Source organism: Ascaphus truei, chromosome 15, assembly GCF_040206685.1.
Source record: "Ascaphus truei isolate aAscTru1 chromosome 15, aAscTru1.hap1, whole genome shotgun sequence".
In the NCBI taxonomy this organism is placed as follows: Eukaryota; Metazoa; Chordata; class Amphibia; order Anura; family Ascaphidae; genus Ascaphus; species Ascaphus truei.
In genome coordinates this window covers 23,514,808-23,532,794 of record NC_134497.1, presented here as the reverse complement: position 1 = coordinate 23,532,794, position 17,987 = coordinate 23,514,808, and the positions used below count along the sequence as shown (strand labels likewise).

The window sequence follows — 17,987 nt, the reverse complement described above, 5'->3', positions numbered from 1 at the left end:
GCGCCCCACAGTTTGCACACCGCTGATCTAGCCTATGTGCCTCTGTGTCTACACTATCTATAATAGGAGTTATGTCTTTTAAACTATATATCCCTAATGGTTTGTAGTTTGCCTTGTTATCTTATTTCCAGATAAATGTGTGTAATAATGCTGCTTTTGACTGTAAGCTCATAACATTGAACCATCTTTTAACTTGCTCCTTTTCAGCTTTAACACCTTCGTTTTGGCAGAAAAATCCTCTAAGAAAGAAAATATCAACATGGCAACTCCCAGTTCTTCAGACTAATTTATAGTCATTAAATATCCTTTATGGCACCAATATAGTGCACACATGTTGCTTCAATTTACTGTTACTTAAGTTTGATTTATGCAATTTGACTTCTCCACAGTTCAGCAAGTGTGCTGAGCTGTCCCTGTGTGATTCTCTATCTTGTTATTGGTTTTCCATGTTGTTTTGTAACATGACATCATCAGCGTCATATGACACTGCAATGACATCGGACGTCAACCAGGAAGTACTGAGGCTGCAGTGGCTGCCCGGCTGTAAACACAGGTGATGGGTATGAGGTGATTATGTAACCCCTAGGGCAGTGGTGGGATTCAGCCGGTTCACGCGAACCTGGTCCTAAGATTTCTGAAGTTCGTCGAACCGGTGCTTAACAGGCGGTGGGAGATGGTATGTGGCGGTGGGAGATGGTATGCGGTGGTGGGAGATGGTATGCGGCGGTGGGAGATGGTTTGTGGCAGTGGGAGATGGTTTGCGGCAGTGGGAGATGGGATGCGGCAGTGGGAGACGGGATGCGGCGGTGGGAGACGGGATGCGGTGGTGGGAGATGGGATGCGGCGGTGGGAGATGGGATGCGGCGGTGGGAGATGGGATGCGGCGGTGGGAGATGGAATGCGGAGTGGGAGACGGTATGCAGTGGGCTTAAAGTATTAGTCGAGATGTGAGGGGGGGGACCGGGAGAGATGTGAGGGGGGAGGAACCGGGAGACATGTGATGGGGGGGGGGACTGGCAGAGATGTGAGGGGGGGGGAGAGGGAGAGATGTGAGGGGGGGACACCGGGAGAGATGTGAGGGGGGGGGGGACACCGGGAGAGATGTGAGGGGGGGGGACACCGGGAGAGATGTGAAGGGGGGGACACCGGGAGAGATATGAGGGGGGAGGACACCGGGAGAGATGTGAGGGGGGGGGACTGGGAGAGATGTGAGGGGTGGGGGGACAGGGAGAGATGTGAGGGGGGGACAGGGAGAGATGTGAGGGGGGGACAGGGAGAGATGTGAGGGGGAGACTGGGAGAGATGTGAGGAGGGGGGGGACTTGGAGAGATGTGAGGGGGGGACTGGGAGAGATGTGAGGGGGGGGACTGGGAGAGATGTGAGGGGTGTGGCTGGGAGAGATGTGCGGGGGGGGCTAGGAGAGATGTGAGGGGGGGGGCTGGGAGAGATGTGAGGGGGGGGCTGGGAGAGATGTGAGGCGGGGGGCAGAGAGAGATGTGAGGGGGGGGGCTGGGAAAGATGTGAGGGGTGGGGGGCTGGGAGAGATGTGAGGAGGGGGCTGGGAGAGATGTGAGGGGGGGGCTGGGAGAGAAGTGAGGGTGTCAGGGAGAGATATCCCCCCCTCTCTCTGAGAGAGAACCTGTTGCTAAAAAAATGTTAATCCCACCACTGCCCTAGGGGTAGATATATACTTTGTATTGTATGTCTTTATTTATATAGCGCCATAAATGTACATTGCGCTTCACAGTAGTAATACATATCATATAAATAACACATAATATAAATAACAGGTCATGGGAATAAGTGCTTCAGACATAAAAGTAACATTAAGGAAGAGGAGTCCCTGCTCCGAGGAGCTTACAATCTAATTGGTAGGTAGGGAGAACGTACAGAGACAGCATGAGGGAATTCTAGTAAGTGCGTTTGCAGGGGGCCAAGCTTTATGTACCATGTGTCCAGGATTATCCACTGCTATTCATATGCTTCTTTAAGCAGATGTGTCTTAAGGTGGGTCTTAAAGGTGAATAGAGAGGGTGTCGAGTATTGAGTGGAAGGGTATTCCAGAGGTGCGGGGCAGTCAGTGAGAAAGGTTTAAGGCGGGAGAGAGCTTTAGATACAAAAGGGGTAGAAAGAAGACATCCTTGAGAAGAACACAAGAGTCAGGATGGTGCATAGCGAGAAATTAGGGCTGAGATGTAAGGAGGGGCAGAAGAATGTAAAGCTTTAAAAGTGAGGAGGAGAATTGAGTGTGAGATACGGGATTTGATCGGAAGCCAGGAGAGTGATTTCAGCAGAGGAGACGCTGAGACAGATTTAGGAAAGAGTAGAGTGATTCTGGCAGCAACGTTTAGGATAGATTGTAGGGGAGACAGGTGAGAGGCAGGAAGGCCGGACAGCAGGAGGTTGCAGTAATCGAGACGTGAGAGAATGAGGGCCTGAGTCAGAGTTTTAGCAGTCGAGTAACAGAGGAAAGGGCGTATCTTTGTGATATTGCGGAGGAAAAAGCAACAAGTTTTAGAAACGTTTTGAATATGAGAGGAGAATGAGAGAGAGGAATCAAGTGTAACCCCTAGGCAGCATGCTTGGGCTACTGGGTGAATGATCGTATTTCCAATAGTAATGTGGAAGGAGGTAGTAGGGCCAGGTTTGGGAGGAAGAATAAGGAGCTCTGTTTTTGTCATGTTAAGTTTCAGTCGGCGGATGGCCATCCAGGATGATATTCCAGAGAGGCATTGAGAAACTTTGGTCTGTATAGCAGGTGTAAAGTCAGGGGTTGAAAGGTAAATTTCTGTGTCGTCAGCATAGAGGTGATATTTAAACCCAAAAGATGTGATTAGGTCACCTAGAGAGAGTGTGTAGAGAGAAAAGAGAAGGGGTCCCAGGACAGAGCCCTGGGGTACCCCCACAGAGAGATCAATAGAGGAGGAGGAGGTGTTAGCAAAAGAGACACTGAAAGTACGATGGGAGAGGTAAGAGTAGATCCAGGATAGAGCTTTGTTCCGAATACCAAGAGTATGGAGAATGTGAAGGAGAAGAGGGTGGTCCACGGTGTCGATATACTTTTTAGTGTCACTATTGCAGTAAGGTGTATGGTCTGAGGAGAGGCCGTATCTATCCTGAAACGCCACGTTTTTGCATATACCTGCTCTGATGCTTTGAATACAAAGTAAGTTACTTACAGAAAAGGCTCCTGTGTGCTTCCTCCACCACTTTATTTTTCATCTTCTCTTTCCCGGAAGTGGAGACACTGACTACATCCAGGTCACAGCTCTGTGTCCTACTGCGCATGCTCACACTAAGGGGATCATGGGAGTTGTAGTTTTTAGACTTCAAACGGATCACGTGTCACATACTGTGTAGATTAGAAACAAGACAGTAACATTTCCCAGGCACTATGCTAGGGAAAGATAGTTTCTTCTGCATGTAGATGTGTATTCTCCTAATTGTCCTTAATATATTTCAGTAAGGCTGCTTCAGTTGCTCCCTTTTGGCCAATGCTGATATGAAAGAGGTAACCTGGACATAACATAACCCCATAGGCTTTAATACAACTAAAGTACTGCACAACACAACCAGGAATATTTATTTTTAAATGACACAGTGTTGCCATGACAACGGGATGCTATGTAACGTCATGTGACATCAAGTTGCCATGACACTGTGGCCCCGCATGGCATCATGTAGCATCTCATTGTCATGGCAACGGGCGTCACGTGATGCTGTTACGTCATGTGACGTTCCCGTTGGCATGGCAACGAAGCGCCATATTGCCAGTAGTTGCAGGGGGAGATGCCGGGAGACATTGCCGTTGCAGGAACTATTGCTGCGTTAATGGTATATGGAATTGTATATTACCTTACGACATTTCGATTATTTATAACTAACGCTCATGACAATTGTTGCAGACAGTCGGCGCTGATCAATATTCATTTATTACAATGTTTTATCTTGGTTTACTTTGCTTGAGTTAATTTAACAAAGACTCACACCTATAGAAAGACAACATGGGTGTTGAGGCACAGATTATTATATATGCCATGAATTAAGAGTCAGTGGGAAGATGGCATCTCTCACTGGATGGATGAGAGACAGTAGCTGGAAGAAAGAAGAGGATGTTTATACTTGAGACTAAATTTAAGGAGAATAACAATCTCACAAAATGTAAAGTTTGTGGAAAGCATCTTGAATCATTAACGGTGACGACGACGGCGGCATTGCACAACTCAACACACACACACACACACACACACACACACACACACACACACACACACACACACACACACACACACACACACACACACACACACACACACACACACACACACACACACACACACACACACACACACACACACTAAGCATATATACATATACATACACACATACACACATAGATATATATACACACAAACACATAGACACACACACCACAGCAGAAGGAGGACAGGCAGAGAAGACGAAGTGAGACTCAGTGAGCAGCGTGGTACCACAATGGAGGACAGAACAGGACCAGGTGAGTCAGTGGCCTGTACCTGGCTGTAGTAGAGATTTGGACTTGACTTGCGAGTTGGGGGCACTTGGGAGCGCTCGTGCTCGCGCGCACACAGCACGCTCCACCATAGTCGTCGAATCCTCTGCCGCCCGGCTCCTGTCATGTCAGACCACCCGCCCACCCGGAGATTTCATGGACAAACCCGTAGCCCGGAGAAGGGGATGCCAAACTCGGAGAGGTGGCAACCCCGAACACAACACAACACACACCTTACATGTTCTCTCTGTATATATATGTGTACATACTGTACAGATGCAGCGGCCGCTATTCGAACAAATCACCAAGCCATTTTCGTGTGCTCTGCTGTACTCCACGTGGCCAATCACGCGGCTTACTTTTTTTAATTTCATGGATTTCAATTTCTTTGGGTGCAATTCTTCGCATTTCCGTGGCAGAAATTAATGAATTGCATTATGTACTGTACAGTAATGTGTCAATTTACGGCTGTTTAAAAACCAGAATACTAAAATGCAATTTTCTGCACTCGATAAAAACGAGCCACCACGTGGTAATGACGCGCCATGACATAGGTATTCCGAGGTATACAACGCGTGAAGTGTTCGAATAACGGCCGCTGCATCTATATATCTATATTTTTGAAACCATTGTATGTCCGTGTCTAGGGGCAATCTGATTGGTCCGTCGGTCTGTCACTCAGCCTCCGGCCAATCAGATTGCTAACTTGGCCCGCCCGCCCCCGCACACCTCTCATTGGTCACACTCACCAGCCACTGACACCGCTACCCCGCATGCTCCTCGGTGCCACCGCCTCACCCACTCCCCCTCACAGCAAAACCCAGCCTCCCCGGCGCCTCCAGCAACACTACCCACGAGCAGAGGCGCCCGCTCCTTGGCGCCGCTGCCCCACCTGCAGGAAGGACCCCCCACATGCCTTCTGCAGCTCTCCGGGCTCAGCTCTCCGTGCAGCTCCCCCCCCTCTCTCCCTCCACATGCCCTCTGTGCTCTCCATGCAGGTCCCCCTCTATCCCTCTCTCCCTCCACATGCCCTCTGTGCAGCTCCCCCCCCTCTCTCCCTCCACATGCCCTCTGTGCTCTCCGTCCGATCCCCGCCCCTCCCTAGCAGATGACTTGAGCTGGGGTGCGACTCCCCCGGGCTGCAGGAGGAAGCTGCTGCTGGCTGTATGCTGTAATGTAAGCAGCTCCCCCCCACACACATTCCCTCCTCTCCGGCATCATCCCTCCGTCCCTCCTCCAACACACACACACACACACACACACATGTAGACACACACACGTAGACACATACACATGTAGACACACACACATGTAGACACACACACGTAGACACACACACACACACACGTAGACACACACACACACACATAGACACACACACACACACACGTAGACACACACACATGTAGACACACACACACACGTAGACACACACACACACACGTAGACACACACAGACACACACATGTAGACACACACACACACATGTAGACACACACACGTAGACACACACACACACACGTAGACACATACACACACACATGTAGACACACAAACACGTAGACACACACACACACACACACACATGTAGACACACACACATAGACACACACACACACACACACACACACACACACATGTAGACACACACACACGTAGACACACACACACACACAGACACATGTAGACACACACACACGTAGACACACACACATGTAGACACACACACACATGTAGACACACACATAGACACACACACACACACACGTAGACACACACACACACATGTAGATACACACACACACACATGTAGACACACACACACACACACACACACATGTAGACACACACACACACACACACACACATGTAGACACACACACGTAGATACACACACACACATAGACACACACACATGTAGACACACACACACGTAGACACACACACGTAGACACACACACACACGTAGACACACATAGACACACACACGTACACACACACACACACGTAGACACACACACACGTGAAACCCACACATGTAGACACACACACACAGATATGTAGACACACACACACGTAGACACACACATGTAGACAAACACACACACAAATGTAGACACACACACACACACACATGTAGACACACACACACACACACACACACAGACACACACGTAGACACATGTAGACACACGTAGACACACACACACACACATGTAGACCCACACACACGTAGACACACACACACACACGTAGACACACACAAATGTAGACACACACACATGTAGACACACACACGTAGACACACACGTAGACACACACACACACGCGTAGACACACACACGTAGACACACACACACGTAGGTGACTGGGTGGGGGGTGGGGTGACTGGGTGTGGTGACTGGGTGGGGGGGTACCTCTGGTGTCCTGCACACACACACACTCTCACACTCTCTCTCTCTCTCCCATACACACACACACACAAACACACACTCTCACACTCTCTCTCCCATATACGAACACACTCACACGGCCCCGTTCCTTCCCCCCTCCGCCAATCTCCGGCCCCGCGGGCAGCAGCTAAAGGAGCGTCGGGGACTGGGGTGGGGGAAGGAACACCCGCGCTACCACCTCCCATCCCACGCAGGCAGCGGGAGGGGGGACGGACGTAGGACAGAGAAACATTGCAGCAGCCACGGTGATGAAACACCCTTGCTACTACCTCCCCCCCCCGTGTGGGCAGCTGGGGGGACGGGGACATCACAGGAGGCAGCAGAGGGAGTGCGATAGGCATGGGGAGGCAGCAGAGGGAGTGCGGGGGCCATGGGGACGCAGCAAAAGGAATACTTCCAGCAAGATCGCCATGGTCGAGCGTGATGCGCGGGGGACTCGTATAGAGCCTGGCCGCGCACCCACAAACAAATCCTGGGAGCGCGCCAAGTAACCAAACAGGAAGGGGTACTTTTTTTTTTTTTCAGCGCGAGCACCACGTGCGCTGCTTGGGCAGTCATGAGGAGGTAACCACGGGGTCAAATCCAGTCACCCCGGGCCTGTGGTTGACTGGATTTGTCGAACACTGTATATATGTATATGTATATATGTATGTATATATATATGTGTGTGTGTCTAGTTCCTCCATTCCCCTTTCCCTGTATGTTTTATTTATTGTTTTCACTTTCTTTACACTTGGGTGTCTTGTATCACTCGGTGACCTAGGTTTCAGATCAACTGGCAGCCCATCACATAGGCTGGCATGGAGCTAACACTGAGCATTAAGATATCCATTGTGGAGAGATATTTTTGGCTTTTAAAATTATGTATATATCATGTTTACACTTTTTTATACAGTGTGCCTTGAGTATATCTGCTTGTATTAAGCATAGCTAGCATGTATAAAAGTGCATGGTTATTGTATTAATATTTAAAAAGGTATGGTTCCATGCACTATTTGTTGATATTATGGCCCATCATTTACATGTTTAGTGGGCAGCAAATACTGGGATGTTTGTGGTGTATTCTTTCAATAGCTTGGTACTGTGTTTATTATTGCCCTATACACATCAGTCATTAGCCCTGTGGTTTATTTCCTTGCTGTAATGTAGCAAGGGGTCCATCAGAGCATGCGCAATCCAAGCAGTAAGACTGATTGCGTGCGCACCTTTCTCATAGTTAGCACGGACTCTGTCAGGCTGTTAGGGGGTTTATGGCACATGCGCGACCAAATATAGCAAATTCTGTGCGCACCCCTCCCCTCATTGCCAGGGACGCGATCGGGTTGCTAGGGGTTTATTGCACATGCGCGTATGAGTAGAGTTAGATAGATTACGTGCGCACCCCTCCCCTCTCTGCCAGGGACGCGATCGGGTTGCTAGAGGTTTATTGCACATGCGCGTATGAGTAGAGTTAGATTGATTACGTGCGCACCCCTCCCCTCATTGCCAGGGACGCGATCGGGTTGCTAGGGGTTTATTGCACATGCGCGTATGAGTAGAGTTAGGCCTCGTTCAGGGTGCTGGCTTCGGAGGGAGGGCGTGCTGCCGTGCGTGCTGCCGTGAGAAACAAAGTATTTAATTTGAATACTGGTTGTCAGGGTAGCAACCGCCCTGTCTCCGAGGCCAGGAGTTGAAGCTGACTACAGTTTCAATAAACGAAAATTTCGTTTTTTGGAGCTTTAGCAGCGTCACTGGGACCTAGGCAGCCAATGAAATCATTCTTCAGAATGATTTCATGACTGCAACCTCGATACTTACCCTGCTGTGTGTAACCCCGCCCCCTCCCCAACGCTGAAAAGTCTGCTGGGGGATAAACACAGATCGCCCAGCAAACTGCCGCACTGCCTCCCTCCCGCCCTCCCTCCGAGTCCTGCAGCTGGCACCCTGAACGAGGCCTGAGATAGATTACGTGCGCACCCCTCCCCTCTCTGCCAGGGACGCGATCGGGTTGTCAGGGGTGAGTAGCGCATGCGCGGTGCAATAGAGCAGGACAATTGGCGTGCGCAACCCACTTTACATTGCTATGGACGCTGTCGGGTTGCCAGCGGCATGGCATAGGAGCGCATGTGTGGATACAGGGAGGTGAGTCTGTTAGGCTGTCAACGCAGCACGATCGGGTTAAGCTAATGCGCGCACCTTCTCCAATTACTCTATATGTTTATAACAAGATCTAGATGTTCATGTATGTCCCCTTATTTATAAACACTATGCTATGTTTTGTTATGGTTGCCATACACGCGATCGGGTTGACCAGTGACGTCATTACATGGACGACAGAGGTAGACTATGTGACCAATCTTGCAAGGTTTTAGATCAAGCTATTTCATTGGTGCTGGTCAGTATCAGTATGCATTAGTGGCTGTAATATGTTGTGGGTTGTACCTGGGATTGTAATTTGGATTTTTCATTATTGTTTTCAGGTGATCTTATGTATGTGATTAGGGGTATATATGGGTGCTTGTATTAGTCTGTTGTGCACTGCCCTGAGGAAGGTCCCTCTACGAGGACTGAAACGTTGGCAGCCCTGTGTTTCATAATACACTTTTTTGTATCATCTTTGCGGTGTGCTGTCTTCTTTGGTCATCAGGATTCCCCTGGTTACCACGTACAATATATATATATATATGCAGTGGAAGTGCTGTATGCTGGGTGATAATGGGGAAAGGCGGGGTTGCAGACCTGCCTAAGACATGCAGATGAGCATACAGTTATATTTGCATATTTGCTTTCCTGTGGAGGGTTTTTGTCACTTTTTTTACTCACCATAACTTAACTCAGTATTATGGTTTAGCCTATCCCATAGCCTCTCTTGCATTCCCAGTAAAATCAACCCCACACTGATGAGACCCATCAAGGTCGAAACGGCTGTCTGTGGGTGGTTTTCTGGGTATGCACCTTAACCCTGGCTGTGCTCAAAGCTGTGACCATGCAGCAAGCTTAAGCCTATAGGGAACCATGTTAAAAATGGTTATTGAGGCAAAAAGTGACACTGTGTGCTCATTTGCATGTCATTTCCCAGAATCCCTTGCTGCAGTGGAAGTGCTGTATGCTGGGTGATAATGGGGAAAGGCGGGGTTGCAGACCTGCCTAAGACATGCAGATGAGCATACAGTTATATTTGCATATATATATATATAAGGGCGTGGTTTGGAACTACTGAGAGTGAGCACAGGACAATTGGGAGAATAGCCAGCAATATTCAGTTGTCTGGCAGTGATCTGTATCGGTGTACCGGCATGGTACATGTTTCCAACGAGTAGGTGTGGGACGGAGATCAACACAGCGAGCGGGAGATTTGGATCCAGAATCTCGCGAGACGACGTGACGTCACCACGCCGCTGCGTGCAGGCGGACGGCCACGGAGATCCGGAGCAGTCAGAGAAGCGGGGAGGTCCACAGACTATCGAGGCGGACACTAACTAAGGGGGAAAAACATCACACTGTACCCCAGAAGTAGCGTGAGTACTACTTGCACATTAGGTGCAGCTAAAGAGACACACGGCCCTTTACTACGGGTCTCGCAACAACGGAGCAAGTACCCCACCCTCAGAGGCTCTGGATATTATTAGGATTGCCCCATAAAGTGACTCCATACCCTTGGAAGTTGGCCACAACACCGCATGTGGTTATAAGGACATTTTATAAGGAATCAATAGAGTCTGTGTATACCCACCCTTGATGAGTGTGAGAAGCTCTAAATTCTCAAACGCTTTTACCCAAACTCACAAAGTGTGAGTATTTTACCTATTGTCTTTTTTATTAAATTTTTAAAATAAACTGTGTTACACTATGTATGTGTCCCACTTCTCTTTCTATATGTGATACTTCACACGAGGATACGATTCCTGTAGATGAGTTGCTGCTGGCTGTTCCAGATCTTCATTCATTGTTCCTGATCCCAGAGTGGATACAAGGCCTGATTTTATTCTACCTGCTGTAAGTGCATATCGTACCCCCCAGTAGACCAATTGTTTGAACGTATTACCCTATGTTTGTTTTTCTTGTTTTTACTTGCGCCTAGGTCACTCTTGTTTGGATATCCCTTTTTTACCAGCCCGTGGAGCGGTAGACCTTTTGGCTGCAGACTTAATCAGGGAAAGTTAGATTGTGAGGTAGTATACCCTCCTATATATGTGGTAAATATCATTATTAGTCTAATTGTGATTGCGCTTATTCTAGTTTTCTGTTTTTATATATATATATATATATATATATATATATATATATATATAATAATCAGCAACAACAATAAATATCCATACAAGGAGCACACAGGTGTACCAAGTAAATAACAAATTTTATTGTAATCTATAAAAACAGGGGAGAAAGAAAATAAAATGGAGGGGGACAGTATACCTCAAAACTGAAGGGAAATGGACTAGGAAACTATGATGGGCTGTTAGCAGTGTCTGATGAGATGATATATATACACACACACACATCAGAACACAAATAACTAAATCAAAGACCGTGTGGGGGTCTAATGATAATGGGGTGTATGAACTGATGGCAAACAGGAAAATAAAGTGGATAACTAGATGAATATAAAGTGCGCGTGCATAGTTAATACCACATAATGCCTGGATGCCAAATACACAGAACTTATAAAACATCAATACATGCAGAAGAACAGCAGAGAGTGAAAGAAGCTGATAGCCAAATGCAAGATAGTAATATAAATAGCTAGTCACAAAGAGGCTATGAAGGTACATAGACATAGACTCTATCTAGAGCCTGCAGTAGCTGTGCATGAAAAAAACAGTCCAAAAAAGGTCACAGAGTCCAATACATCACCAAAGCATAAAATGATGGTGAATCCTGTAGGTAATCCCTAGTATCAGAGATGAGGTAATGGGGTCCCCCTGCCAAGCTCCCACTCCTACGCGTTTCGACCCAACTGGTCTTCAACTGGGAGTGCTGGCATGACAGGGGAACGCAGACTATATATACATGTATTAATAAGTACTAATTGCGCGCCAAAACTCAGCTGTTTGTACTCACACGTAACAGCCGGAATCCCTACTGATCGCATGTCGACCGTGTATACAAAAACGGGCCGCGTCGACATGATATGACGTCATCACATCAGTGATGTCTTTGCCATGGTGATGCACAATAAATAAATTAGTAATAAATTAGTACTCTGCCAGCAGTGGACAAGCCTACCTGCTTAGTAAGATGACACTAACATGACAATATGCTATTTCAGCCTACACTATGAAAAAAAGTGCATGGGCAAAAATAACACTTAACAGAGGACCAATATCCCATGATATTGTAGTAATATTGTTGTATCAGCATTATTATTGCGCTATAAGAATGTGACCAAATAATGTTCCTGAAAGGAATATATATCAGAGTATTACATCATATAATTGAAGCGACATCACATCAGGTGAGATTTGGACTCCCAAGACGAATTGATCTTCGGTTCCTCTAATCCATAGAATCACTAGATGAAAAATCCGATATTATTCCCTTAGAAAATGTCCACTGCAAGATTGTATCATGTAGTTGCATCAAACAGTTCAGTTGACTTCACGTATGATGGGCTGTACTGCCGTGGATGGATGTTGCTTGATTCCAATAATCCGTGTTGTCACAGAAGGAGATCGTGTTTGTAGAGAAACGCTTTTTGGACCTACAACGCCAAATCTTGTGGCTCATGGGTGGTACCCCTATAGGCAAAGGGTAGGGAGATGTTGAGACAACCGAGGAGGACATGGAAGAGAGGAGGAATGGGGGGGGGGAGGGGGAATTAGCAAATCAGATATGCAGAATCACAGATAAATAGCAAAACTCAAATAGTCATTGAGACCAACAGGCACCATGGTTCCCAACTGGAGTATCCACCTGCATTTCCTTCTTAACAGGGCCCCCTCTAAGTCACCACCACTGATGCCCAGGGAAACCCTGTTGAAGGCGAACGCAGAGAGAACAGCCGAGTCAGAACCATGATGCTGTGAAAAATGCTTAGCGACCGATGTGATTTTTTTGAAGGCGTCTAGGTCCCGCTGTGCATTCTTGATGTTACGACTGTGTTCTAATACCCTGAAGCATATCTCCCAAGACCACAAGGGCAGGATAGATGGTAGATCTTTGCTTTTACAATTGAGGAAATTAAAAATCTTGTAGGTGTAATGTATCTGTAAAGGTGTTAGTCTGGCGCATAAATTTGCACGCTGAGCAACTGCCACATTTGAAAAATCCCGTCTTTCTAAAACCTGAAAGGAAAGTGGCCCCGACCTGAGGAACATAATGGCTATGGACCAGACAATCTCGCAGAGTGGGTGATCTGCAGCTGGTTAAGTTAACACGCTCACCCAGCAAGTTTTTTTTTCATTCACTCTTTTTTTAATTGGAAATATATAACCAAGGATACAGAGTTGTCATGAGCACATGACTGAGAGGGGTACAGGAAATTTCCAATAAACATTTTAACATTTTAACCTATTGGGAAGGGGGATGGGGGGGCAGACAGACGGACGGGGGAGGGAGAAGTGGGCGGGGGGAAAGGGAGGGGAGGAGGGAGAGGGGGGCCCTTACAACTTGGACTTAGGCCAGCCCCGGGGGTCGGGACTCCAGCCACGGGTCCGATTTTTTTGGAACTGCGGCAGTTTTTTATGGAGCATTGCTGTGAGTCTTTCCATAGTCATGACTGTGTTGATACTTTTGATAACTGTGCCTCTAGTTTGGGGCTTTTATTTGCTTCCAGGCCGCTGCGGCTGAGCATCTGGCGTCTGTGAGAATCAAAGAGATCAGTCTGCCCATTGGCGTGGGGATGTTTTCAATAGATTTGCCGAGCACGAAGGTCAGGGGTCTAAGGGGATCTGTAGTCCTGTGATCTCATGTATTAACTTTTGAGTCATGGACCAATTTCTCTGAATCTCTGGACATGACCACCAAATGTGGGCCATGTCTCCCTTTTGATCACATCCCCTCCAGCACAGGTCAGGTGTGTCGGGGTCAGATACCAGTGGAATAGAGTTTTGTATATATTTTCTTTAGTTACTATACAAATAGAGGTTTTCGTTGCCGATTCCCAAACATCCTTCAAGTCGTCTGTATCAATTGTCAGATTTAAGTCCGCGGACCACTTTGGCATGTATTTATGGATTGGGGGATCCACTGTCCACTGTCCACTGTCCACTCCAACCCCCTGTAGATCTCGGAGATCAACCCCTTCTGGTAGCTGCCCTTGATACAAAGGAATTCGACTTTGGTTAATGTGGGGAATTTAGCATTTTGGGAAAGCAAAAAGAGGAAGTGCCTAATTTGCAGGTATTTAAATAATTGGAGATCTTGGTGCTGATATTTATCCCAGAGCTCCTGGAAAGTGAAGGGCTGTTCCTTCTTCAGCAGATCTGCAGCCAGCCTAATGTTCAGGTCTTGAAATTGACCAAATTGTCTTTGTGAACACCCGGGCGGGAAATGTGGGTCTCCAAAGATGGGGTAAGTTGAGAGGGGGATGCTAACATGCCATACTTCCCTTTATTTTTGAGCCATATGTCCCACGTACATCTTATTGATCCTAGATCAAACTTCCTAGTGCTTTTCTCCTTGCCCCCTGGGATCAGAGGTACACCGGGAGGGGGAGGGGGGCCGCGTAGTGGGACTCTATTGCTAGCCAGCATGAGGAGGCCGGGTCGTAATTCCAAGCTACGGCCTGCCTCAGCTGTGCCAATTGGTAATACTTGATCACGTCAGGGACCCCAAGCCCTCCCTTCGTTTTGGGGGATAGCATTACCGATTTCGGGACCCTTGGTCTCCCGTTTTTCCAGATGAATTGGAATAAGTGGAACTGGATGTTCTTTAGAACTGGAAGTGGAACGGCTATGGGGAGAGTTTGGAAGAGGTAGAGAAGTCTCAGTAGAATATTCATTTTTATTGAGACTATTCTTCCAAACCAGGAGATCTGGAGTTTGCTCCAAGACTCAAGGTCTTTTTTAATCTGATCGAAAGAGGGGGGAAATTGAACTGGTATAAGGAACTATATGAGTTTGAGATTTTAATCCCAAGATATTTAATATTGGTTGTACTCCATTTATATTTATAATGAAGTTGTAGCAGTTTTCACAATGGTTCAGGGAGAGTCAGGTTAAGAGCTTCTGACTTATCCATATTTACTTTGTAGTCTGAAATTGATCCGAATTGGTCTAGTAATTTTTGAAGGTTGGAGACGGAGGGCTGGAGAGGGTCAATATTATATCGTCGGCAAACAGAGAGATTTTGTACTCTGTTTCGGTAATCATACCCCCTTTTATACTTGTTTTGTCTCTAATTTTAGCCGCTAGGGGTTCAATTGAAAGGGCGAATAATAAAGGGGAGAAGGGGACATCCCTGTCTGGTTCCATTTTTAATTTGTATCGGATCTGATGATCCGCCTGGGAGCTTAATGTGTGCCATGGGGTTTTGGTAGAGGGCTCTGACTCCTTGGAGGAATGGGCCATTGTAGCGGAATTTCAGCAATGTTTGATCTAGGTAGGACCATTTGATTCTATCAAACGCTTTTTCAGCGTCGAGACTTAGAATTATAGCCTTAGTTCCAATGAGATGTACATGGTCAATAATATTCACAATTTTGCGGGTGTTGTCAGAGGCCTGCCTTCCTGACACAAAACCTACTTGATCAATGTGAATAAATCAAGGGCGAATTGGATTGAGCCTGTTTGCTAGGATCTTGCTGTAGACCTTGAGATCCGTGTTGAAAAGGGAAATTGGTCTATAATTCCTGCACAACAGTGGGTCTCTACCTTCCTTGTGGATAATGGCTAAGTTTGTAGAGGAGATTGTAGAGGGAATTGGATCGCCCGCCAGAAAGGAGTTAACATATTGAGCAGATAGGGGGTCAGAGTTGACATGAATGTTTTATAATAGATATTGGAGAAGCCGTCAGGGCTGGGTGTTTTGGCTAATTTACGGGATTTAATGGCTCCGGCTAGCTCTTCCTGGGAAATTTGTTTGTTTAGTCCTTCTAGCTCCTCTTCCGATAGCGAGGGAAGGTTACATTGCGCGAGATATTGTGCTATTATCTCAAGGTTGACGGGTTCTCGGTCTGGGGGATGTAGATTGTATAAGTCTGACTAAAATTTTGCGAATTATTGGCCTATCTCCTTCTCTATATATGTAATCTGTCCGGTTTTGGTGCGGATTTTGGAGATTTGGGATTTGATCTGGGGGGCTTTTGTAAGGGAGAAGGGGACATTGTTTTTAATTAGTATGGCCACTCCTCTTTTTTTATTTGGTGAGGAGGCATAGAATGCTTGTGGGAATATACTTTTGAACATGATTGGGGGAGTCAAAGTGTGTTTCTTGTAAAAAAAAAAAGGATATCTCCTTTTGATTTTTTTAATTCTTGCAGTGCAAGTTTTCTTTTTTTTTACCGAATTTAGGCCTTTTACGTTAAAAGAGATAAGCTTTATGGAAGACATTTTGGGGGGGGTTTCTGTTTGTGAGGCTAAAAGCCTCACAGCCCCTTGGTTTCCCATGAAAGGAGACTAGAACGGAATTATGTAGGAGCCTCGGCGGGGCTTGACGGCCTGAGAAAAGACTCTGCAAGGTTGGTGCTCTCAGACAGGAGGGGGAGGGGGGGAAACGGGGGGTAGAAACAATAGGAGGAGGAGGGAGTTGTGGGCCTAACAGTGGCCCTGAGAGAGGATCCTTAATCACCAGGGTGAAGAAGGAAAGGGGGTTGAAAACCCCTGGAGAGCTTCCTGAGCCATAAAGCACGGCCGGAAGCCGGAGACCAGGACCGAGCGAACTCCAACATTTCAACGGGGAAACATTAGAAAAGTCTTTACATGTGGGGTAGGGGTAGGGTGACCAGATTTTGAAAATGAAAAACCGGGACACAATTTTTTTTATTAATACAACATATGACATTACTAAAAATTAATATTATAATGATATTTATCTAATAGTGTCAAAATTGATGCTGTATTATTCATTCTACCTCTTCCCATACTCTTCTCTACCTTCTTCCCCAACAGAAATTATGCACCCCCAACCCCCCACCACACCAAAACAAAAAAAGCTATTCGCCCAGCCAAAAAATCTGCTCGCTACCTAGCCCCACCCCTTAAAAAAGAAATTGAATACATTTCTAGTAAGAACTAATAACAGGATTAGTTTTTTTACATAACAGTTTATTTATTGTATTACACTTATACTTTACTACAATTAGTAATTGTTTCGTGTGTGTGTGTGTGTGTGTGTGTGTACCACACTAATCGGGGGAAAAAAGCCAGATGTGAATGACTTTCTGAATCCATTAACCAGTGCCCCCTCTTCACAATTTCTGAAGCAGCAATCCCACCTGGGATCTTACCTGACCCGCAGTCCCTCAAGGTACTATACTGGAGGGGAGGTGTTCCCTACCTGTCTTCCGAGATATCACGTGTGAAACTTGAGTCAGATCTGGAAGAAAGCAGTATAGGTTTTTTCGGTGTAGGTATAGGGCAGTTAAGATGAGACAGAGTGAGACAGAGACAGAGTGAGACAGACAGAGACAGAGTGAGACATACAGAGATAGAGTGAGACAGAGTGAGACAGACAGAGACAGAGTGAGACAGACAGACACAGCGTGAGACAGACAGACACAGCGTGAGACAGACAGACACAGCGTGAGACAGACAGAGACAGACAGAGTGAGACAGACAGAGACAGACAGAGTGAGACAGACAGAGACAGATAGAGTGAGACAGACAGAGACAGACAGAGTGAGACAGACAGAGTGAGACAGACAGAGTGAGACAGACAGAGTGACACAGAGTGAGACAGAGTGAGACAGAGTGAGACAGACAGAGACAGACAGAGACAGACAGAGACAGAGTGAGACAGACAGAGACAGACAGAGTGAGACAGACAGAGATAGAGTGAGACAGACAGAGACAGACAGAGTGAGACAGACCAGAGACAGACAGAGTGAGACAGACAGAGTGAGACAGACAGAGTGAGACAGACAG

General features: G+C 46.9%; 1 protein-coding gene across 3 annotated transcripts in view; it reads right to left on the bottom strand.

Moving 5' to 3' along the window:
- LOC142466677 (uncharacterized) overlaps positions 1 to 17,987 on the bottom strand; it is an 85,297-nt gene that overhangs the window by 17,348 nt on the left and 49,962 nt on the right. For 2 of the 3 annotated variants that reach the window (XM_075571965.1, XM_075571963.1), the window contains exon 2: positions 3,180 to 3,295. The exons of the other annotated variant lie outside the window; for it this stretch is intronic. The gene's annotated coding sequence lies outside the window, so the exon portion shown is untranslated. The remainder of the gene's footprint in view (positions 1 to 3,179; positions 3,296 to 17,987) is intronic. 3 annotated transcript variants of the gene reach the window in all.